A 26,060-nucleotide genomic window follows, 5' to 3' on the forward strand; every position below is an offset into this window, starting at 1 on the left:
AGCATCCCCAGGATCCTGTGATCAAAATTCAGATGTTTGGCAACTGATTCATACTTACGACTGTTGCTGTGTCCCAAGGTCATGCGATCATCTTTTGCAACCTTCTGATGAGCGAAGTCAATGGGGAAGCCAGTTTCACTTAACAACCAGGTTACTAACTTATTACCTGCAGTGATTCACTTAACAACTGTGGCAAGAAATTTCGTAAGATGGGGCAAAACTCACTTAACAAATGTCTCACTCAACAACAGAAATTTTAGGCTCAATTGTGGCCATAATTCGAGGATTACCTGTACTGGAAAAAAACCCTCTCTTCTGTGTTTCAGGTTATTAGTTATAATTATTGAAGCAATAAATATTATTGTTGTAAGGTCAGAATAAAATCACCCGAGCTAACTAAAAAGCATACAGTGAAAAGCATAGAGATCCTGTTAAAACAAACAGGAGCCTTGCCACAATCTCTTAATACTACAAAAGCAAAATTGAGACAGACACCTTGGAGTTTTAGCCAAAGCATGTCTCTCTCTTATTTTGATGGACAGAAGGGTAAAAATGCCATAGCCAGTTGGCAGCAGATGTAAACAAATGTGTCTGCCAGCAAGTAAATTATGTGTTCAGCCTCTACATTGGAAAACCTGCTAATGATCAGTCCTGATGCTTTTCTTCTGCTAATTGGATAATAGAAGGGGTTGTGAAGGCCAGTTTGTTTATGTTCCCTCACTTGTCCTCTTCAAAGGGACAAACAGGATGTTCTATAGAATTTTAAGAAAAGTACCTTTCAAATACATTGGGTGGGATGCTCTGAAGCAGAGAATAATATCCTTCTGAAAGGCACATGTTAATCAGGATGGGTAGATGCAGAAAAAAGGGTTTCTTAAAGTGAGACTGCCAGGTGACAAATTGCAAGGGTTGAAAAATGAACATCACAGTTGGTTTCCTATTGTTAGTTTCTACTAACCGGTTACATCATGCCATCCGCCCCCACCACACACCCCAGCCTAAGAGAAGAAATTCCTTAACAGCACATCTTCTCTTCTTCTTGTGCCATATCCTTTATCGGATGTTGGCGATCATGTTGGCGATCCTGTTTTTATCAGCAGCCGCATAAAAAAGTGCTGCTGAGTTTTCTCCAAACCAGTCCCTTAGATTTTGAAGCCATAATCTTCTTCTTTTGCCTAGACCTCATTTGCCTTCAATCTTTCCATGGAGGATTAAATGGAGTATGCTGTATTTTTCTGGGTGTCTCATCACATGTCCAAAATATTCTAATTTTCATTTTTTAATTGTTTTGATGATTTCCCTGTTTCTCTTTCTCTTACTTTCCTCAAGGAAGAAGTGCCAAGATCTATAACACATTTAAAACACATTTAAACAATTCCACAAAGCAGATCTCTTAAAAATAACTTTATGAGATAATTTCAAATATTTCAACAAATATCAAAGCATTGAATTCCATACATGAGGCTATCAGGTTGATATTGAGAAATAATTTAACCCCAAAAATGGTTGGCAAATTTGGTATATTCATGAATATAGCTAGACTCCTTCCCCAAAGAAGTGTCTATAGACAGCTTAGTTTCTGTATTAGGTTCTATGCATTCAAAGATGCTGTAAAAAAAGGACCCCAAATCAAGCAGTTTATGGATATGCTATTTTCAATCAGTTTAGAGCTTCGTTGGTGTAGTGGTTGAAGCACTAGGCTAGAAACCGGGAGACTGTGAATTCTAGTCCTGCCTGAGGCACTTTCTCTCAGCTCTGGGAAGATGGCAAGGGCAAACAACTTCTGAAAACCTTGCTGAGAAAACTCAGGCAATCATCAGAAGCCAAAAATTGACTTCAAGCTGTGGTGTGTGTGTGTGTGTGTGCATGGATCTCTGAAACGATGACCCAACAGGTCATAGGTTATCTAATCTAATAATTATCTATTGTTCTTCTCCAGTTTGATAGCCTTTCAGCTCCAGAATTTCCAGTTAAAATGGCTAATGCATCTGGAAAGCACCATGCTGGAAAAGATTGTATCATAACAAATTAAAATTCTTAATTTGTCACACAACTGCTCTTTAATCATACGCATACAATAATTCATAAAAATAATTTATAGGAAATAATTTTCCTGTACATTTCAATCTACTCCAGTAGATTTAATGGTACGGCTTTATTATTCAGTGTTATTTTCTGTTTTTTTTATCTGTTGCATATTCTTAAGAAAGATGTTCTGTTCAACATTCTGAAGCCCTGTTTCATTTGCTCCATCTCAATACTCAAAGGAATGCACTCCAAAATGTAGAGCTTCTTGTACAGACTCCAGCCGATAAGGGTGAGGTCATAAGATGCATGATCAACAAAACAATCATGTAATGAAAGTGTTCAGAATCTCACAAAGATGATTTGTAGGAATTCACCAGACATACATTCAATAAACACAATCCTAGGATGTTCTGTAAAGGACAGACCCAGTGGCAATTTAATTAAGTTCCAAAATAGGACAGAAGTGGGCCTTTTCAGTTGGCATGGCATACTTTACTCCTAGTAGCTTGGAGCAGCATGGCTATTTGCTAGAAATGCTAAGAGTTAGAACCAGGACAATTATTGATACTTCTGAACAAACAAACAAATTGATCACTGAACAAATCAATCCAGAGTTCTCACTCATGGCACTAATGACCAGAGTCAAAATATCATATTTCAGACATATTATGTGAAGACGTAGCTTTTTAGGAAAGTCTTTAATTCTGGGAAAAGTGGAAGGAAAGAAGATAGATGGCCAGCTGTAAGATGTATAGACTCAGTTACGGCACTGATGAGTACATCATCGGAAGACTTGAAAGACCAGGTTAGATTGTCATAAAGCAAATCTATCTATGTAGTTGCCAGGAGTCACGAACAACTTGATGGCAGACAGTCAATCAATATATGGAACATCATGGATTTCTTTCTTTTTGGGTTAGAAAAACACAGGGGTTAACTCAGGATAAAACACTGTCAATTTACACTGAGAAGCTTTACACCAAAATAATAAGTAAACTACCTCTTCAATTCTCAAAGGCTTCTACGGGACTAGAGCAATGAATATTTCAACACTGTCGTCTAATTAAGCAGGGGAAACCATACAACTCACTTAGTATTCCCAGAATTGAGGCTTTTGATTAAGAGCAAAACACTTGAGACTGATGTTAAGAGAGCTGGAGTAGGCAGGTAGCACATAGCAACTACCCATGTTGAGAGATCCTAATTGGAAATTCTCAAAGTAGATTTTTTTATTTCTTCCCTTTACTACATTTTCACAGGAGCACCTTGAATGTTTTTACTGTATTTGCAAACAACTACTTGTATCAAAGTTGATCAAGAAATGTGGCAAGCCCCAACTCCATTGCTTATCAGTAACATTAGAACAAGAGTGCATATTTTCAGAATATGTGCTATGGCAATATGTTTTTTTCCAATTTAAAAATGTGTTCAGAAAAAAAAGAAAGAAAAAAGTCAATCCCATCTAGACTATATATTCTGGATGATTATTTACCATTGCTTAACTGGTACACATATTTTGTTTATTTTGTCAAATTTACTTAGTCACCCTTCTCACACACAGTGTCTTCATATAGTACTGTACACAGCATGAAAAATTGACCCTAAATAACAATGATATTCAAATCAATTATATCAAATTCATGATTTTTAAAAGGTATTCACATTTCTATTAATTCTTTAAAAAACTGATTCAAGTTTACACTTCGGCTTTCAAAAAATGACATTTAAAACATTTATATATTCTCCCATCTTACTACCAACTCTGGATAGCTCCCAGTCAATCCCTGACTGAACAAATGGTCGTAAGGTAAAGACTTTCCTTTAGGGAGGGAATAAGTCTGAATGCAGCAGGATAAATTTGTAGTTTTGCAGAGAGGGGAGAATGTGTTTGTCCCATTATAAAAAGTAAAATATGAAGACATTAAATCTTACCAGTGGATTTAATTGGTTTAGAAACCAAAAGAAAATGTATCTTGAAATGAGAGGTTATTGCTTCAAGGATATAAAGAGCTTCATGAGGAACTAGGAAAGTGGAAAGAATCATATGTAGAAAGGGTAATTATGTGGCTTGTTCACATGCACCTTTGAAATTCAGATATCATGCCCTTTGTACAATAACACAAGTCAATGTTTATTGTTTGGAATATTTGTTCCAAAGAACTTTGACAAGTGACGTTGAAAAAAAACCTCAAACAGTTTAATGTTGAAGAACTTTCCAAATTATACTTTCCATCTCACCCAGACTGACATGTTTGCCCTTGATAACCAGACTAGACTCCACCCCGAGCATATGGACATTTTCTCTGACTGTTTTGTTAACTCAAGAACATTTGCCAGAAAAGATATTGGTGGTAAGAAAGTCTAACACTTTCTATTGGGATTATTTCTTTTCCTTTTTCTATAAATGCATGTGCATCTTGACAATAAAATCCTGTGCAGAAGTCCCAGTAATTTTAACAAGAGTTAAAATATGGTAGTACATATATAGTTTGTACTGGCAAGGTTGGAAGAAATGATAAATATTGTCTGAATTTGTGGAAAAGCCTTGTTAAAATCTGTATCCCTTAAAGAAACCAAGATGATTGTGTTTTATATCTAATTCCTAAAAATCAGAGTTAACATTATGGAAAACTAGGTACAGTACTATACCACAAAGTTTTAAATTGACGTAGAGAGCTGAATTTTCCCTTACTAAGTGAACTCTTTCTGATATAGTGGCACAAATATCAATCAGCAAAACTAACCTGTTGGTTCTAATCATATCAAAAATACCACTGAAAGATTAAACGTCATAACAAGATAAAGTACAAACTGTAAAATGCAAAAATGCTATCAACACAGAACGTGATACCACAAAAAAAATGGTATAAATAAAATTATATTGCTGACGTGCTGATTCCTGTGAAGCATTTGAGAACATGGCTTCTGGTTTTCCAAATTTTACCACATTCAAGAATTGTATCAGGATTGAGGCCTTGTCATATTAGCTTTGTAATGCTAGCATCAATGGCTCTTAATAGTATTCCCTCCTGCTGGTGTGAGGGCAATTGTTTAAAAACATGCAAATACGGGTCTAGATATGGAATAAATTCATTGCTACTGGACTTCATCAAAGTATCTTCTTATACACTTCAGCAAAATTTAAAGGGAGGAAGAAGAGAGTCTGACCATATAGGTTTATTTAATGAAATAAGTTTTATTTCAATTAAAAAAGTTAACTCAAGAATGAATTGACTAATGCTAGTAACAGTTTAGTTGCTAAAAGGTATAGTACATTTTAATAAGCAGTTATCAAAAATACCTTATTTCTTGCTAAGGCTTGTATTTAAGTATACAATTCATCAAGGAGAAGGGATATAGCCAGGGTACCCACTAAATAAAATAACTTTTCTTAAATGAAGATGTGTTGTTTGCATAGCATTTAAAAAGCTGCTATCAAGGGTGAACATCTAGTCTTTCAAATACTATATATGAAAAGGATAAACATACACATCAGCAAAATACATGAAGTGCAAACCCAGCAGTAATAATTCTTGGGCCTTTATTAGTTTGTACTGTCTGCAAACCAAAGTATGAGTCTTCAGCACCACCATACCAGCCCATCACAGGGTTATACTATATAAGTATGATAAAAATTCACAAAGACAAATTGTGGTTTACTTTACAATGAGCACAAGTTGCTTACAGTTTTGCAGTTTATCAGGGGCGCTAATTTAGCCAGACCGCTATCAGTCTGACGTATTTGCTATGCCACCAAAAGAGGAATCAAGCCGTAATGAATCATATATATATATTATGTACCTATATTAATTGCTCTTAAGATTATATTTTTCAAATAAGGAACAGATTTTAAGGAAAAATCCACAACCCCTCTCAATTCAGGGCAAATTATGTAAGAAATATGCGCCAAAGCTTGTCAACCTGATTTTCTTTTGAGGAGCTGGGATTCCAGATTCCTTATTTCCCAGTTATATGGTCACCAGGCAGTGGCCTTTGAGAAATTTTATTTAGATCAGAGTTGAGCAATCACAACCTCCTCAGATGTTTTGGAATTTACCTTTTCATTTGACCTAGCCTGTTATAGATTGTGACGTCCAAAAGATGTGGGGAGAGGCAACCCTGATCTCCATTCCAGCAGTTGTTTATTAAGCAAACACTGCTGAAACCTTGGTTTGATTTGCTGTGACTCTGATAATAGCTAAATAAGGAAACAAAACCCTCCCACACAATAGTGGAGATTATTACATCAGTATAGAATTGAAGTGGAATGGAAAACAAGGCAGGGTAATAATTGGAGTCTATTCTCTTAGTGACATTTGCTGTTGTGTACAACTGCTCCCAGTGTCAAACCAGGACAAATAGCCCTACTTATTTGCTGCTGTTAAAACTGGCTCTGCTAATTACACTAAACATTTCCAAACAAACAATCCTATTAAAAGTGGTGCCCACTCATTAATCAAAGAGACACAACACTGAGTGAACAATTTATTTGATTTCTTCTTCATTCTTCATTTTCACTACCCAAATTGTTCCTGAATTAGTGTTTGCATGCTCACACATCTTCAGCCATGAAATAGCTGATTTCTCCGTTGCCAGAAACATTGAGTAATGCAACTGCATTGATAGGGCCAAACCTCTTGATCCTTCCCGCTAAATGTGCTCTCTCCTCACCAGAAGGCAAGTCAACTTGTTAGTAGTAGGGCAATCTGGTCTGGTGTGTGTGTTTTTTTTTCAGAAAAGAAATCATAAAAAGCAATGGGGATTATTGACAGATTGTAAATTGATGCTCAGGTTACATGTGGGACTGGCACATGAAATAGAGAGACCCTTGGCACAAGCACTGAGGATAGACAGGAGAGAAATGCATGCAATTCTAGAAAAAGTGATACAGCATGCCTTTTTTTTTTTTTTTTTTTCCTGTGACAGCCTTTGTATCACAGGACCTTCATTCGTCTTGTGACTTTTTCAGCTTTACTAGATGCAAATGTCTGGATGGCCACTGTATGGCAGCAAAGAGATACAAAGCTCAAAGACTTTAATGCCACTTAGTAGTCATCTGGATGTTGGCAGTTCCAATCTGGTAGTTTTAAATTTTATAAAAGTGGCTTTTTGTTAGTGGCCCATGCTTTTTTTTATTGCTCCTTTTTTCAAAATGTACACCATTATATCTTCTAACCATATTTTTAGTAAGTTTTCCAGTCCATTCGGACTTGTTCAGGTTTGATTGCTGCTATAAACAATTGTTTTTTTTCTTTGATGTGGGAATGTTCTGTTTTACTAGAACTTGATATGATTTTATTACATTGTTGGTTGAGTTGCATTTGCTTTTAGGTTTTCTTTCAATTTAGTGTTTGTTTTGTCTGCTTGACTGAAGTATTGTTGTCAGTAGTTTTCCTGAGATGGTGCTGAATGAGTACTTGTGATTTTTTACTAATAGCAATAGCACTTAGACTGATGTAGCACTTCACAGTGCTTTATAGCCTTCTGTAAGCAGTTTAGAGAGTCAGCATATTGGCCCCAACAATCTGGGTCCTCATTTTACCAACCTAGGAAGGATGGAAGGCTGAGTCAACCTTGAGCCGGTGAGAACTGAACTGAGCTGGCAGTTGGCAAAATTAGCCTCAATACTACACTCTAACCACTGCGCCATCATGGCTAATACAAGAATAGCAAAGGTGACACACTGTCATCACTCTAGGATTATGCTTTCACATAAAGAGTGCCTTAACCCAGAATTCCCTATGCTAACCATCGATAGGTAGGTGGTCTGAATTATTATTTTTCTATAATTAGTAAAACATAAATCATTGCCTAAGACCACCTACTTGGATCTGGATCTGACGGACTGAATTCTGCTAAATTTTATATGCATTCTAATTTGATGGCAAACTTAAGCTGGAATAATTACAATCTTCTGTTATCAGAAGGTTTAAGTATAAAGCTTTTAATAGCTTTGAGATACAGCTTCAGGATTTTTAAAATTCTAAACACTAATCTTCTCTTGCATCTAGTCTTAGATTAAACATATTAAAAACTGAAAACTAAGATGCTAAATTGGCCTAGTGGCTGATTCAAAATCTTCCATTTGGTCATCACTATATATATATATATATTTAGAATTGCAGGAAAGTGATCATTTAATAAAAAACTTATAAGGGGTTCGGTTCTTTTGAGGGAAATGGGCAGTTAAGTATGAAATAACAACAAACAAATAAATAAACAAATAAACTTTGCATATCAGCTTCCAGAAACAATTATTTTTTAATTTGCATAATTAAAACACAATTACACAATTAGCGCATGAATATTATACACATGCTGCTCCTTTTGCCTACATTTTCCGTTTCTGTTTTTGGTAATAGGCATAACCAAACAGATAGACCTATTCACAGATTTTTGCAAACACTTTCTTCCTCACCAAGCAGTCTGACCAAAATGACATTGACTGAGGGGACTGGAAGCATACCTGCTTTGACTGACCTCCCTGGATTTAGTGGAAACATAAGGGGACAAGTTGCTCCTCAACTAGATAGGCCATATGTTCTCGGTTTTAAGCTGAGAACACCTCTGGAATAGTTGTTAACAATTGTAACTTCCAGTCAGGTTTGAACTTAAAACAGGGGTCTTCAAACTTGGTCCTTTTATGACTTGTGGACTTCAACTCCCAGAATTCTGGGAGTTGAAGTCCACAAGTCATAAAAAGGCCAAGTTTGATTGAAGACCCCTGACTTAAATCAAGGTGTCTGAAATTTAAAATATTTCACACCTATATGTCTTTAGACCAGTGCTTCTCAACGTTTGTGTGACGGCGCCCCCCGCCACACAAATGTTCTGTGCATGCGTGGTGCCGCGTGCATGGGGGCGGGGCCCCCATGCGCGGCGCGCATGCGTGGCACCACCCCATGCGTGACGCGCATGTGCGATGCCCCCATGCGTGGCACATGCGCACGACATCGCCCCATGCACGGCGCGTGTGCGCGGCGCTGCCCCGTGCGTGGCGCGCGTGCGCGGCGCTGCCCCGTGCGCGGTGCGCGTGCACGGCACCGCCCCCATGCGTGGCACGCATGCATGGCGCCGCGAAAAATGGCGGATCGCCACCTTTGGCGACCCCCGAAAAATGGTCAATCGACCCCAAATGGGGTCGCGACCCATAGGTTGAGAACCGCTGCTTTAGACCATTATAGAATGATTAGATAAGGATGCTGAACAGTAGCAAATAGTATTCCTGAATCCTTGGGATGTAAGAGAATTAGAATTGTGGAAGAGAGAAAAATCAATGACCAGTTTCCAAAGATAATCCAGCATAGTTTGTGATAACCAATGATTAGACTAACATGTGGAAGCTGAACCTAGTAATACACGTTTTTATTATTTACTTTAAGTTATGGCTCTTGAAACATGGAACTCTCCAGTGTTCTGTACATTGCTGATTATACAGCACTAAAGACTGATAAGGAAACTTGTTTAAATGCATTTCCTGACTCAGGTTAGAGGAAAATAAACAAAGGTGAATGTTTTTGTCAGTTTTTACGAGGGTGGGTGAATCACAAAGAAAGCTTTTCACCTTTCCCTCCATTTCTCTGGTTAACACTCTTCCTCAGGTTAACCTTGTAAACAGTTGAGAAGAAAATGGTATCCTGTTGTGTTATGGTTGAATTCTTTCTTATGAAATTTCTCAGCTCAGTTCTTTACATTCTTTCTATCTCAAATATTCCCCCAAGGTTTTGGTTAAAGGCTAACATTCCTCCATTAACAAAATTATGTGTTATTGCTTTCTGCAATTCAGCAGCTATTTATATATATAGATGTACAGTATGTTTAATTCAATTAAAAACAAGACAGAAAACATGTTTCATAACAACTAAATTCTGAAATGAGTCATGCCTTTAGGAATCTGTGCTTAGGGCTGTACGGGCATCATTTCTTAGATTTGGTAGTTTAAATCCTGTCTTTTTCTAAGGGCTAAGGTCATCATACACAATTCTTTTTCCTTCAAATGTTCTCCACATAACAACATCATTGTGAAATGGATTGGTCTTAAAGATAAAGACTGCCTCAGTTCACTCAGTGGAAAGCTGGGTTAATCTATAGTAGTCAAAAAGAAGGAATCTGGTAATACCTTTTCTCAAAAACTAATGTTTAATAAATGGCATATTGTGATTTTTTTATAGACTTGGATCCCGGCCTTGATCAACATCAACAATTACATTTCTCTATAGGTGCACACATGTATACTTAAATTATGTGAAGTATACTTACAGGTAGTCCTCAAATTGCAACAGTTTGTTTACTGACCATTCAAAGTTACAATGACACTGAAAAAAGTAACTTATGACCATTTCTCACATTTATGACCATTGTAGCATCCCATGGTCAGTGATAAAAATTCAGATGCTGGGCAACTGACTCACATTTATGATGGTTGCAGTGTCCTGGGGTCATGTGATGCCTTTTTGCGACAAGCAAACTGAATGGGGAAAGCAGATTCACTTAACAACTGTATTCCTAGCTTAACAACTGCAGTAATTCACTTAATAACTGTGGCAAGAAAGGATGTAAAATGGGGCAAAATTCACTTAACAAAAGTTTCACTTAGCAACAGAAATTTTGGTCTCAGTTCACTGGTGGGATTCAGCCAGTTTGCACCACTTCAGCAAAACTGGTAGCTAATTTTTTGTTGCCCGGGCCCAGATGGACTTCCGGAAGCGGCATCCAAACAGAGAACCGGTTGTTCACATATTTGAATCCCACTATTGGCTCAGTTATGGTCATAAGTTGAGGACTACCTGTATATTCACATGTTACCTTTTATAAATATCCCAAGTGCATGCATCATACAGCACACTATTTAAGATCTGGTATTCTTTGGCAATATGGACTTCTAAGTAACTCCAGCTTTGGCCTGTGTAAAGTGTGTTCACTGATACGGTATCCATAAATACTGTGTTGTTAGAAGTCATGGCTGGGACTGTGAAAGCTGTCTGGTCTTAGAGTATGAACATTAAGCTACAGTTGGCAGGACACAAATATTGCCTCTTGAATGTTGTTTTTTGTGGTTGTGCTACATTACATTTATAGAAAGGAATGGGATCAGTCTAATGGCTGCACTGAAGTTTGTCATGTCCTCAGTTAAGTTCACTTTGTCAGAAGAAGACGGAGTAGAACCTGTGTACAAATGTTTGTGCGCTTATTTTTACATAAGTCAGAACTAGACTTATAGTAAGTCAGACTAATTGATCCACCCAGTCTAATATAGTAATTGTGACTACAAAAATTACTTTCTGGGATTTTAGGAAGAATTCTTTCCATCCTTCCCTTGAGACGCTGAGGACTGAAACTGAGATTTGCTATATGAAACCTGAAGTGTCTCCACTGACAATGCATTCCACCCCCCCAAAGCATTTTACTTTGGTTTCATTGCAGATGCATTTTTAAATGAATCACTTTTTCATGCAGCCTATGGATGTTTGCATTATTTAACTTGCAAGCTGCTTCAAAACATTTGGAGGCCTTAGTATTTAACTATGGGTTTGGGAAGTGACATGCCAATTTCCTCCTCCAATTTTCCCAGCCCACTTTAAAGTGCCTGGAATGAATTTCTTTGCTCATATTGACAAACATGGTCCTTTCAGATGGTTCAAATAACCCTCTATGGTCCATGCTGTCTTTTCTTTTGATGTCTGGATTGGTTCATTTGCATTATGAATGGTTTTACTAAACCCACTTTTCTTATTCACATACAGTATCACTGTTGCGTTATTTTAGCCTTTGTGTTCATTGAATACACTGTGCCAAATTGTTTAGGATAAGTGTAGTGTGAAGTTTACAAAATCCAATACTCTTTAGATTGAAATGGACGTTCTAATTTGATGAGGCATGGGCATTAGCTAGTAACAGCTCCCTCCAATTTTACAACTGAAAAGGGACAAATTGATGTGTTACACCCAAATATTGGTTTAGTCCTCATTCCAGACTACCTTATTATTTGTTTTCTTGTTCATTAACATAGATATTTCCTCTCCAGCTAGAGGTACAGTTGGAATGTTGAAATAAAGGGTGCAAAGAACTTTCTCATTTCACCTGAAGGCTGGTGTTCAGTCTAGAAAACGGAAAAAGATCTCATAAGTCCACTTTTTAAGTAGAGATACAGGTAGACTTCAACTTAGGACCACAACTGAGCTCAGAATTTATGTTGCTAAGTGAGACATTTGTTAAGTGAGCTTTGTCCCATTTTACAACCTTTCTTGCCATAGCTGTTGAGTGAATCATTGCAGTTAAGTTAGTAGTAACATGGTTGTTAAGTTTACCCATTGACTTTGCTTGACAGAAGGTCACAAAAGATGATCACATGATCCCAGGACCCTGCAACCATCATAAATATGAGTCAGTTGCCAAGCGTCTGAATTTTGATCACGTGATCATGGGGATACTGCCACGGTCATAAGGGTGAAAAATGGCCATAAGTCACTTCTTTCAGTGATGTTGTAAGTTTGAATGGTCACTAAATGAACTGTTGTAAATCGAGGACTACCTGTACTGTTTTAACTCTATATTTTTTCTTTATCAATGTATTAGCCATTGCTTGGTGATTTAGAATCACAGAATGTATGGGCTGGATTTGTACTGAAATGCTTGAACAATAAAAGCTCTGATTACAGAAACTGATCTGCAATTGCTTCTTCTGAGACACGTCTCAACAAAAACCTTGCAAGTTTGATCCAAACACTTTTCTGTACACAAGTGGAATCTGCTGGAATATTCAAAATGATATAATTTACATGCTTTCCAGAAGCAGCGTCCTTAAAAGTCACCTGGAAAGTCAGATCCAATACACTACCAGTAAACTTGTTTGCAGCCCATCCATTTACTCCATTGCTATATAATGGAGAATAGACCTTCAGTTCATACACCCGGCTAAGAACAGAAACAGATGATGTTTGGCTTGCAAGCATCTTAACCCATTAAAAGCCTTTTTAAAAAAACTATTTGTTTGTATTTGTATTTTTATTGGCATTCAGTGAATTAAAAAGAAAAAGAAAGGAAAGGAAAATCCACACAAATTCTGAATACACAGAAGCGTTTCTGGAATCTCTGTTACAATGAGTTTATTTTCCCAGGTAGATGTGAAATGCTTTGTGGAAGAATATTAATTAGATCTCATGGGACTGAAGTATCCTGCGGCAGGAAAACATGTAGGGTATAAACAGGAAGTGAAAAAAGAAAGTTGAGGAATATAAAGGCTCACAGTTTCCGTACTTCAAAGAGTCTTTTCAGGAGAGGGCTTTCCACCTCCTTCTTAAGTAAGTATGATGGCAGCATACTTATAAATTGCTTGTGAGGTTTTGCATACAGCTCTAAACCAGTTAGCCTAAAGCTCTGATTGCTGGTCCATTGAAAATAGCAACATAATCCTTGACACCCAAATTTAGACCGATGCTTGGATTCCCTGGCTCTAATTATGGACCTTGCTATGACTCAAGAAGAAACAGTGGGTTTGGGGCTTTACTTTGTATTTCCTAGTCACAGCTTGTTAAGTATGCGTGTGGGCAAATCTCTGCTTAGCTATCTATGTTTGTATAGCTATATCTGTCTATAAACTATTTATATCCATTTAATCTGCATTAAAGGCTGAATGTGGAAGTCTTGAAACAGTTCCCTCAAGTAGATTAAGAAGGGGGTAAGAAGATTTGGCATGGCTGGTGCAACCCTGCCATATGGATGTGAGTTTTTTTTTTTAAGCAATTAACTTGTCTGGACAAATCAGCAATGTCCCACCTGAGCTATCTTAAGATAGATTTCACTCATCTGATGTGTTCCCAGAGAATCCCAGGCTACTGACTTAGCAGGCAGCTGACTTAAAAACATTCTTTCTGGCTCTTTCATACCTCTCACTGGTGTCCTTTTCTCAAAGCTAAAGCATATGGAAGTACATCCAGGCAGGGCAGACAATGGATACAGATTTTAGAGTGTTAAAAAGGGTTGCAGTGCTGAATTCAATGGGGCTTACTTTTAAGTTAGGGTGCAAAAACCAATGCTCCTCTATAGAGTTGTACATTTATTTGTTTAATAGCTTATGGTCATGGTGGTCATGGATGGGAATAGCAGATTGTAGTGGCATTGTGGAAGATCATTATATTTCGAAGAGTGACATATATTAGTGACTTATTTTGATTTCCCCTTCATATTAGGAAAAGTCTAGAAGTTCATAGCTCATCCTAAACCTGCTTATTATCTTTCACTCCTGCTCACAAAGTATGTGTGTGAGCATATGTATGTGTGTGTATGATTTTTCACACAGTTATAGAGAGCACTGCCTTAGACTTTGGGTCTCTTCCCAGAGTTATCAAGCCAAGGTCAGGTTTTGTAATCTTGTGACTAGGAAAACAAGGCCATCAAAACTTGATGCCCAATTTCAATGAAAGCTCTGAAAATTGATCATTAAGATGGACTCTCTGCACAGGCTCCAGTGTTCAGTGCTGTGTACCAAGGGCCTTGGAGAATCTCTACTGCTTAAATGGGGCTCCCAGCAGGTAAAAGGAAGAATCTTGTTTGTACATTGCTTTGCTGTTGTGTTTCTGTTTATTTTACTAGTTACAATTAAACAATACAAATCCTTTTACCCGTTAGTGTGTTCATTATCTCTGGAAAAAAGAACCATTGGTCTAGCATTTGGCCACTGCCTGACCTTTGGCAAAACATGGACCAGAAGCTCTTCTAGATAGGGATATGGATCCATCATTGAGAAACTCAGGACACTAAGTTTGCAAATTACATTTTCTAATCACTTTTGGGAATTGCTTATTAACTGTCTTAAAGCTTTAGAGTCCTTTTGAATGACAAGTTTGAACAATCATCAGGTGAGTTTTATCTTCAATTCTGAATAAAATAAAAATTGATTACAAGTTGAAGAACTTAAAGAATATAAAACAAACAGTCAAAAGGTAAATGATATTTTGATTTAAGAAAGTTATATGTGTTTTAAAGATCTGGGTAAATTTTGAGTATTGACCTTTTCTACAAGATTTTGGAATTAAATACATACATACATACATACATACATACATACATACATACATACATGTAGGTTTTTGGTTATTCGGGTTTTCTCCCGCGTCAAATTGGAAGTGTCTTGGCGACGTTTCGACGAAGTCTCATTCGTCATCTTCAGGCTGGTGTTTTCGGCTTCGTGGTTCTAGGAGCACGAAGCCGAAAACACCAGCCTGAAGATGACGAATGAGACTTCGTCGAAACGTCGCCAAGACACTTCCAATTTGACGCGGGAGAAAACCTGAATAACCAAAGGCCTACATACAAACACCCGCGAAAACAGACCTATTTTGCCTTTCCTGGTAATTGCAAATTGCAACAAAAGATAAGTGATGATTTTAGAAACTGGATACTAAAGGGACTAAAGATTTTAAGCAAAAAGAAAAAAATTACAAACCTGTTGACTTCAGTTAATACTGGGACTTAGGCAGTAGTGGGATTCAGCCAGTTCACACCACTTCGGCAGAATCGGTAGCTAATTTTTTGTTGCCCAGGAAGCATCATCCACAAAGAGAACTGGTTATTCACATATCTGAATCTCAATACTGGGCTTAGGCTTAGGGCCAGTTTTAGTTTTTGCAGTTGTAATTAAAATTCTCAATAAAAGTGATCCCCCCCAAAAGAAAACAATTCAACACAATCATATTTAATAGTCTAAAACTTGCCATTTCAGGTCATAGCCATATCATCTGCAATCATGTTTTATAAAATTGGAGGGGGGCATACATAGTCTGAGATAAAACATGGAAGGGATTCCATCAAAAAATATGGTCCAGTATTTGAAATGACCTGATAGATCAATACATTTAATCATAAGCAATACATCTAAACAGTTAAAATACATTCCAAAAATTATTTCAGCATTTTCTGATTTCCAACATACTCCCTTATATCAAACTATTTACTTCAGTTGATTAAAAAATTCAGACACTGAATAGGATGTATTGAAAAGAAATGGAAAGATGAGGGTTTAGATTAAATTAACATTCTTCTCATCCAGGTCTTTTGAAGTCCTAAAAAACCCCAGCTTGTGAGGATTTGAAAATCTGCAAAGTGCCGGTGTCTTGCTACCAGCTCATGAGTCTCTGAATGCCAAAGACTTTTGCATTAGAACTTCTGCTATGACAGCAGTTTAACTCAAATAATGCAACACCTTTTATTTATATCCTGATTAAATCAGCCATCAGTTATATATTTACTCTTAATTAGGTTAGGTAACTCATTGGCCAGAGACATTAGATTATTAAGTTATAATGCTACATGTTCATTCCATAGGCATGTTGATTGATGACCTGTTGTGTGACAATAGATATTACTGACAATGTTACATAAAGCATACATCAAACTATAGCTAGTGTGAGTCCATTTAAATCAATAGAATTCTAAAGAGGGAATAGACATAATTTTTTTTGAATAAAAGTCTTTTTTGATTTGACTATTTAGGGAAGTTTCAGGAAAGCAGAATCATTTTTCCTGAACTGTATGAATATTAACTGTCCAATTTCTTCCCAGTTTTCAATCCTCCTGTTATTAGAGAGAAACATGTTTTACTTTAGAGTCTTAAATTTAAGATTCTCTGCCAGAGACTCAGAAAATAAAAAACCTTTGATAGAAGAAATCCAAGAAATCAGGGAGTTATTGTTATGTCCCGAGCCCTGCAAACGGGCTCGGGGCATTTGCAGGCAGTCCCGGGCAGGTGCAAGCTGCCCGGGACCAGACAGGCTGTCGCCAGCGCTTGTGCGCATGCGCGGGTGCTGGCGCGGGAAAAGTAACACATTGACCAGGGAATTGCCTATATAAGAGTCTGGGAGCTTTTGGGCGTTGCTGAAGCCTTCACCTGTAAGCTGAACACAGAATAAAAGGAAACCTGAGAACTACAACTGCTTCTCGTGTCTGCTTTTCGCCAAGGACTCAACACTGGTGACGAAGGTGGGATGCCTTACATCGCCTGGAAAGGAAGAGGTGTAAGCTTACCTAAGTGAGTCCTGAGCGGCGGAACGGCGTTGACTCGGCAGCTACCCGCCAATCCAGTGCGCATTCGGGGGTAGGCTGGCTGATAGACCCGTCTCCTGAAAATGGCAAAAGTTGGAAGGCTTTCGGAATTCGACGTCTCACATCCAGAGCGGTGGGAGTCCTACGTAGCCAGGGTGGAAAATTACCTCAAGGTGAACCAAGTGAGGGAAGATAGCTTGAAGGCTGCCACCCTGCTTTGTGTCTGCGGTCAAGACGCCTTCGAAATCGCAGAGAACCTTGCAGCACCTGTCCCATTAGAGTCTGTCAGCTACGCAGATCTAAAGAAGCTATTGAAGGAGCACTTCCAGCCCAAGATGTCCGTCATCGCATGGCGCCACACCTTCGAGCAGAGGGATCAACGATCCGGAGAGTCGGCCAAAGAATACATCGCCGCATTGAGGAAGGCCGCCAAGCACTGTGAGTTCAAGGACCTCGAAGAACGACTGAGGGACCGATTCGTGTGCGGCTTAAGGCATTGAGATCTACAACAGATGCTTTTCGCCAAAGAAGACTTGTCCTTCCAAGATGCCTTAAGAGAGGTCACCGCAGAAGAAGCAGCAGGCGGCGCCGTCAAAAACATGCGGCCGATCAGGAACAGTCCAGATGTTGCATCCGTGCACCAAGAGGACATCCAAGGGAACTCCGAGGAGGATCCGGACGAGGAAGTCGACCGTCTCCACCCCACGAAGGAAGGGAATCAGAAAAGAAGCTCTGCAGTTCCCCTCAAGTGCATCGGCTGTGGAGGTCACCACAGGAGAACCGACTGCAAGTTCCGCTCCGCTATCTGCCGGGCGTGCGGGAAACAAGGACATATTGCAGCTGTGTGTCTGGGCCAACGAAAGGTACAACCTCAGGAAGAACTGCGCCTGAAAGGTACCAGGGTCCCAAGCCAGAATAGGGTAGGTTTTTGCGCTTTGCGAAGAAGCATCTTCAGGACAGGCACACACAAGCCCATCAAGAAAAAGCTGTCACTCAAGGTGAAGCTACAAGGGGTTCCATTAACTATGGAACTAGACACGGGGTCTGCCCTTTCAATCATATCCTTACCTACATTTAGGAAGATTTGTTCCGGCAGTGGAACTCAGGCTAAATTAAGGCCTTCAGACATTGTGTTAACAGACTTTCAAAATTCGAGAGTGTGTGTTAAGGGGGAGGCCACCCTTAACGTACAGTATAAGAATTTTGAAGGTCCACTAGACCTATTAGTAGTAGGGGGTGAAAGAACGAGTCTCATAGGACTCGATTGGTTTGAAGCCTTGGGGATACACGTCACGGGGCTCAACAGCTTACAAACACTCGACCTACAGGAAGTCTGCAAAGAATTTGCAGATGTCTTCAGCCCCCAGCTGGGCACATTCAAGGGACCCCCTGTGTCCTTAAAACTAGACCCCACTGTCACTCCAATTAGAATTAAAGCAAGAAGGGTCCCTTTTGCTTTAAAGAGTAAAATTGACACTGAGTTAGACAAGCTGATCCAACAGGGAATCCTAGAACCTGTTGATTCCAGCCCTTGGGAGACCCCCATTGTCACGCCTCTAAAGGCAAATGGGGACATTCGCATTTGTGCTGAATACAAATGCACTCTTAATAAGGCATTGCAGCAACATGCCTATCCTGTTCCTGTGGTCAGTCATATTCTGGCCTCCCTCAAGGGGGGCGCGTTTTTGCAAAGCTTGACCTAGCTCAAGCATATCAACAGCTGCCTGTTGATGATGCTGCTGCTATAGCTCAGACTATTGTGACCCACAGGGGAGCCTTTAAGGTAAAAAGGCTACAGTTTGGAGTGAATGTCGCTCCTGGGATTTTCCAAAGCGTAATGGAAAACAAACTACGGGGCATACCGGGGGTTTGCCCCTACTTTGATGATGTCTTAATTGCAGGAGACTCCACACACATTCTAGCTGAAAGGCTAAGGGCTGTTCTGTTAAGGTTCAGGAAAACAGGCCTCAAGCTCAAAAAAGACAAATGCAAAATTGGGGTGCCTTCTACTGAATGTCTGGGATTCAAAATTGATGCTGCTGGGATTCACCCTGCTGAATCCAAACTAACTGCCATTTTAGAAGCACCTAGGCCAAAGTCTAAGGCCGAACTTCAGGCCTTTCTGGGCCTCCTGAATTTCTACAATTCCTTTCTTCCACATAAAGCTAATGTAGCTGAGCCTCTTACAGGCTATTAGACAAACAAGCAGTGTGGCAATGGTCACAAACACATGAGGCTAGTTTCAATGAGGTCAAGGCCTTACTCACTTCTAACAGTGTACTTGCACACTTCAATGAGTCCCGTCCTGTGTGCATCGCTTGTGATGCTTCCCCTTACGGGGTAGGAGCTGTCCTGAGCCACCTCAGGTCTGATGGAACTCAGGTTCCTGTTGCATATTACTCCAGAACATTGTCTTCTGCTGAGCGCAACTACGCTCAGATAGACAGGGATGCTCTGGCTGTTGTTGCTGGAATTAAAAAATTCCACGATTTTCTATATGGCAGGCATTTCACGGTCTTCAATGACCATAAGCCTCTGCTGGGACTGTTTACCACACGTAAGCAGACTCCCCACATCATTTCCCCTAGAATGCTTAGGTGGTCTATTTTTTTGTCTGCATATGATTTTTCCTTACTCCACAAGCCTGGGAAAGAAATGGGCCATGCTGATGGCCTCAGTAGATTGCCCCTGCCAGTAGTAGAAGCTGACCCTGCGCCAGATGTCAACATTCTATCCATCCAAGCCTTGCCCGAGTCCCCTCTGAATGCCAGGGATGTCGCCGCTGAAACAGGCACAGATCACACACTTTCACGTGTCCGCTCCTGGGTCCTGTCCGGGTGGCCTGAGCACTGCCCTAGTCCTGAGTTTCAGAGTTTCTGGTCCAAAAGGAACGAGTGGTCCACTTCTCAGGGTTGTCTGCTTTGGGGAAACAGAGTTGTCATTCCCACCTCAATGAGGACTAGGATCTTAGAGTCCCTCCACGAGGGTCATCCTGGCATTGTTCGCAGGAAGGCCCTTGTGCGCAGCCACTTGTGGTGGCCTGGTTTAGATAAGGACATTGAGGCTAAGGTGCATGCATGCCACCTGTGCCAGCGCTCTCGCCCAGAGAGGCCCCAAGCTCCTGTGCATAGATGGGAGGATACACAGTCCCCATGGTCTAGGGTGCACATTGACTACGCTGGGCCCTTTCAGGGCCAGTTCTTCTTGGTCCTCGTTGACAGTCATTCAAAATGGCTTGAGGTTGTACCTGTCTCATCCACCACCACTGCAAAGACTATTCAGGTACTGAGGGGGATTTTTGTCATCGTGTCTGACAACGGCCCTCAATTTACTTCCTCCGAATTCCAAGCTTTCTTACAGGCTAACATGATTTGTCATGCCACGTCTGCACCCTTCCACCCGTCCACCAACGGTATGGCTGAACGCATGGTCCGCATCACAAAGGACGCCTTGAAAAGACTCACCTATGGGGACTGGCATCACAGGTGGGCTGACTTTCTCCTTTCTTACCGCACCACACCGTCCACTTCTACAGGGAGAAGCCCAGCTGAACTTCGCTGGGGGCGCAAACTTACTACGAAGCTTGACCGGTTGCATCCGGACAGACTGCCTTCATCTACCTCACATCCTAGGGCACCTAGACAACTACTTGTGGGTGCCCGGTTTGGGCTCGCAATTACGGGCCTGGTCATACATGGGTCCCCGCTTCTAGTTCCAGGGTCACAGGTCCTCTATCCTACGAGGTAGCCCTGGACAACGGTCATGTCCTGCGTCGGCACATCGACCAACTCCGCCCTAGGCGGGATCTTTCAGATGAGACTCCTGGGTCTTTTCCAGGGGGGAGGGGGACCCTTTAGAGCAAAGGGAGGGGCACGAGCTGCTGCCCACCTCCAATGATGGAGCCACAAATGGCCCATTCCAGGATTCCGCGAGTGCCCCAAACAGGAATTCTAAGAGCCTATCCAACTACCAGGCATTCACGCCTACTCCAGCCAGTGAGTCACCCCGGGGGTACAATCACTATTCACCTGCACAGCACAGTACTCCAGTCAGGGAGGATACCCGGGAGCATCCCAATAAATCATACCCCGCAAGAGAGCTGGCACATAATCCCCAGAGTTGGCCTGATCTTACCCCAAGTCCTACAGGGGGTCAAACATACAGGGAGGTTGTCGAGGAACCAAGTCCCGACCGCAACACCTCTAGCCCAAATCAGGGAGTAACTGAGTTTTGGGAAGGTACAGAAACCCACACGAGCCCGGACACAGAATGGGGTTTAGGGAATGGACAGCCTCCTGACAGATCTTGGATGGACCTAGGAGGTTCTACAGAGACGCCCAGCAGTGGCTATCATTTCAAGGGGCCCGAGGGCCTACAGCTAGGCAGGTCAACCAGGTCACAAAGTGACAGAAGCCCTGGCCTGACGAGCCCGGTGGGCGAGAGAGCAGGCCAGGCATTGGGGCACAGTCCTTGGAAGGCACCAAGGCATGATAAGGAGAACAGGCTCACGTCTCCCCTCAGTCAGGGAACACCTGTCAGAAACCCAGAGCTGAGAAGGTCACAGAGAGCAAAGAAATCTCCTAAATACTTAGAGGATTACATAACATTGCTGGCCAAACAAAAGCCAGTAAACAGTAGGAGCACTGGGGAGTAGAACATTGCATCAAGAAATAATTGTATGTTGATAGTAGTCTTAGCCCGGGGGAAAGGGGTGTTATGTCCCGAGCCTTGCAAACGGGCTCGGGGCATTTGCAGGCAGTCCTGGGCAGGTGCAAGCTGCCCGGGACCATACAGGCTGTCGCCAGCGCCTGTGCGCATGCGCGGGTGCTGGCGCGGGAAAAGTAACACATTGACCCGGGAATTGCCTATATAAGAGGCTGGGAGCTTTTGAGCGTTGCTGAAGCCTTCACCTGTAAGCTGAACACAGAATAAAAGGAAACCTGAGAACTACAACTGCTTCTCGTGTCTGCTTTTCGCCAAGGACTCAACAGTTATAGTCTAATATACCTGGAAGAGAAGCACCAAGTTAAGAAAAGCTGCATTTAAGAAATACCACTATAGAGACAACAACCAAGGAGATGTGTCCCCACGTTTTTCTGTGTCTTTCAAATTGTTGTTGCGAAGTCATGTCCGACCCATCAGGACCTCATGGACAACATTCCTCCAGGCCTTCCTGTCCTCTACCATCTTCTGGAGTCCATTTAAGCTCAGCTACTGCTTTAGTGACTCCATCCAGCCACCTCATTCTCTGTCGTCCCCTTCTTCTATTGCCCTCAATCTTTCCCAGCATTAGGCTCTTCTCCGTACATACATTAAAGTCCTTCTTCAGTCCTTGTGCATACAAAATTTTCATGAAGCACTGAAGTTTTTGAATCACTACCATGATCCTGAGATTTCCACTATTGTAAATTCAGAATGAAAGGGATGAAATAGATTCAGTGAGTCATCTAAGCCAACCTATACTTAAGTAAAACTATAGAGCCCAAAGGACTTTTTTTCTTTTAAAACTCTATTTTATTGTCACCTTGATGGAAGAGATGCACTTCTTTATGTGTTGTAGAATTGACCCAAAGCTGGAGGAACATGAGATGGAAGATGTATGCTTCCTCAGATGTTTGAATTGGGACAATCATTCCTGTTTACATAGTAGTTTTTGTTTTAAGATTTCAATGGATTTCACAAAGTTTCACTTTCTAACCAAGACAAAAAAAAAGTGATCTATTGTGAGCCACTAAATTTATATTTGGGCACTTGAGATGAAACCGTCAACTAATTCTGATAGTGGTAGCCATGGAGGCTTTCCTTTATTTCAAGTGCCACATTAAGGGACAGGGAAGTTTAAGGAAAGATTTAAAAATTCCTCTTTTGGGTATGGTAGTCCTGAAAATTTAGATTAAATAATAGAGGGGATTGCATTTAGTTATCTTGCAGATTGATCAAATCTTTAACATAGAAATCAGCATGTCCAGGAAATGATTAACTCATTTTTTTCTTTGCCTCCTAAAATTTGTATTTAATTCATTGTCATTGATCTATTCTAAAATAAGGATGAATTTAACTAATATTTCTTGGAAAAACAAGAGGCACCTCTGACCAACGTAAGGAAAACATAAAGAGAAGAGTTAACAATATTTAACTACTTTTGAAGTAATGGAACAATAAGATCTCTTAGACTGTTTATGTTTCATAAAGATGTTCCCAAACGTTTTGGAATCGTGATAAACCATGGGAAAGTTCAGCAGCAAAGGGTGATCTGCCAGTACATTCTAATCTTCCTCCAACTCCTCTTTCTGCCCTCTTTGAACTTCGCTGTTTTTCCAAGTGGAAAAAAGGTGGCCATTGCTAGGCAGAGGTGTTTTAATAACTTGGCATGCTAGTCTGGCACAAACACACTACCCTACCTTTATTCTCAGTGAATCTTGTTGTGTAAATCACTGGATTTGCTCTTTCACTGCAGAGAAAACTGAATGTTCTTGGCAGATAAATAGGTGATTCAGCCGTGAATCAGAAGTGTAGGCAAACTTGTTAAGAACTTGTAAGTGCCTCCTGTGTGGCCACGGATTATGGAAAACCCTCTTCAAGCCAGTTCGTACCTGAATACAAGAGTGTGCATGTACCATTTACAAAGAAACGTCTCAAAATCTAGCAAAACAATGAGAAACCACAGTTTCTCCAATCTAACTTATTTCCCCATCCTAGTTCACAGAAACCGACTCACTACAGTTACGTGGGAAAGGAAGTAATTTATCTTCATCTTCATAGAGTCTTCAATGTGCTTAGAATGAGCACATAGGTCTCATTTGCTAAGAAGAGTAAGGATTAGACTGCTTCTCATTACTATAGACCTATATTCATGTCTTTTATCTTTACCTAAAGGTACAAATATATATTATCAAATGTAATTCCTCTTTTCTATATATAGAAATATATGTAAAAGGTAGCACGTCAAAGCAGTCAGCATTCGATCGCAAATGAGCAGTACTGTAGCAGGCTTTCAAACAATTGCTTGACCTGTACCTGTGAATGTTTGACATGTATTTGAATATTTAGAGATGCAAGTGATAACAATTTTTGATAAGGCAGCTATCAATATTTAATAGTTTATGTCAATGAACACACAATAGGACCCAGTATCGGACAGTAACTGACAAGTGACTTGCAAAAAAAGGTGATGCTGCAATGGTTGTAAAGTGTGAAAAATGACCACAAGTCACTTTTTTTTAGTGCCGTTGTAACTTCGATCAGTCACTAAATGAACTATTGTAAGTTGAGGACTGCCTGTATTAACATATGAAAGATGTATGAAACAAGCAGGTTTATTTTAAAATTCATATTACACAGTATCCTGTGTAACATTTATACATACATAAAAAGATCAATAGAGATAACCAGTAATAAGAATACAAGAACATAGAGTACACCCATATGAACGTATGCATAAACAAACAGATACAGCAACAAGAATAGCCGCAGGTGCTTCAGATCCCAAAATATCAACTGTGTCTCTGAAATATTAGCTAAATAATCCAAATCAAGCACCTTTCAAACTCCCAAAAGCTGGCTGGGGAATTCTGGGAATTGAAGTCCACACACCTGAAAGTTGTTGAGGCTGAGAAACCAAGTCTGTGATTGTCCTAAGAGAAACTATCAGGGCCCCTCTTGGTTTTGCAAGTTGCCTGATTCAGATGGATTGCAATATCTTCCTAGTGTTCTGATGCTTAAGGTGACCAACTGTCCTCCTTTAGAGAGGACAGTCCTCCTTTTTAAAGTTCTGTCCTCCCTCAAAAAGTGTCCTCCTACATGTCCTCCTTTTTGATATTTGAAGACTAATCTGCAGGGTTTTTTTTTTCTCATAGAATGCTCAGAATGGTGTTCTGGTACCTGTTTTTGATGGTTTTTTTTTCAACTTTTGCATGAGCTGTGCTACTCCCCCTATTGGCTTTTGAAAGCCAATAGGAATTGCTGCTGAGCATGCCAAAACACCCAGCCGCAAACTTTGCACATGTAAATTGTCTGCAGTGAAGGCGAATTGGCAGGAACTTTGCACCCCTCCTTGCTACCCAACTACACCATCTCCTAGTTAGTCGCAAAGATACCTGGAAGAGACTGGAGTGGCGATGCCATGGTAACTTTCTCTTGATCTTCGGCCCTGCTAGGGCAATAATGGCTGCGGGCACAAGAGGCAGGGGCAGTGGGGCTGCTGCAGGCAGGGGTGTGAGGGGTGGCGGTGCCAGCTGCCCCCATGGTGTGAGAGCCACGGGGCCTGCTCTACACGGGGCTGTGCAGGGTGGGCGGTGGTGCAGGTGGGGAGGCTGCAGGCGGGGTGTGTCGACGGCGGGCTGCCCCCCGGGGCTGGAGCCAGCACAGCTGGTGCTTTGGGAGCCGCAGGGCCCGCTCTACACGGTAGGACAGCAGTGCTGGCGGGGCGGCTGCGGGTGGGGGAGCGGCATGTAAGCATAATTACAATATAAAATGTTATTGTTACAAATGTTTTTATTATGCATTTATCATATTATAATGTATTCTGTATTATTGTTGCAATGAATAAAATGTTTCTTTTATTTACGATATTTTTTTCTTCAATTTATTTGTGTCCTCCTTTTCATTGTAAAAAAGTTGGTCACCTTATGATGCTGCAATAATCAGTCTTGTCCTTCCACTCTGAAATTGCTCTAGTAATATACTGCTGTGAGATTCTTTGGTCAAATTCATAGGCCTTATCTTCTGTCTTTTTTCTGAGTATGCATGCATGGTGACGAACATCTGCTTTGATGATTGGATAATATGGTATCATGTATGATCAGAGTACTGCACTTGCATTCAGTTACAACTGGTTCAGTCATTACCTACATGCATATTTCTCTTTATTGATAGATAAACATGATTAAAAGGTTCTACAGCAAGAACATGGAATAGAGTCAGTAGTTCAGGATTTGGCTTAGATTTGATGCTTGATGCATGAGCATCTTAAAATGTGATATACTATGACATTG

At 40.5% G+C, this 26,060-nt stretch overlaps 1 long non-coding RNA gene across 1 annotated transcript in view; it reads right to left on the reverse strand.

Moving 5' to 3' along the window:
* Nucleotides 1-2,436: 2,436 nt before the first annotated feature.
* Nucleotides 2,437-26,060, reverse strand: part of LOC120299155 — a 39,377-nt gene continuing 15,753 nt past the window's right edge. Inside the window, exon 3 of the long non-coding RNA XR_005554351.1 lies at nt 2,437-2,935. This is a non-coding gene — a long non-coding RNA (uncharacterized LOC120299155). The remainder of the gene's footprint in view (nt 2,936-26,060) is intronic.

This window comes from Crotalus tigris, unplaced genomic scaffold, assembly GCF_016545835.1.
Source record: "Crotalus tigris isolate CLP2741 ecotype Arizona unplaced genomic scaffold, ASM1654583v1 scf7180000017611.44802233496:7321179, whole genome shotgun sequence".
Lineage (NCBI taxonomy): Eukaryota > Metazoa > Chordata > Lepidosauria > Squamata > Viperidae > Crotalus > Crotalus tigris.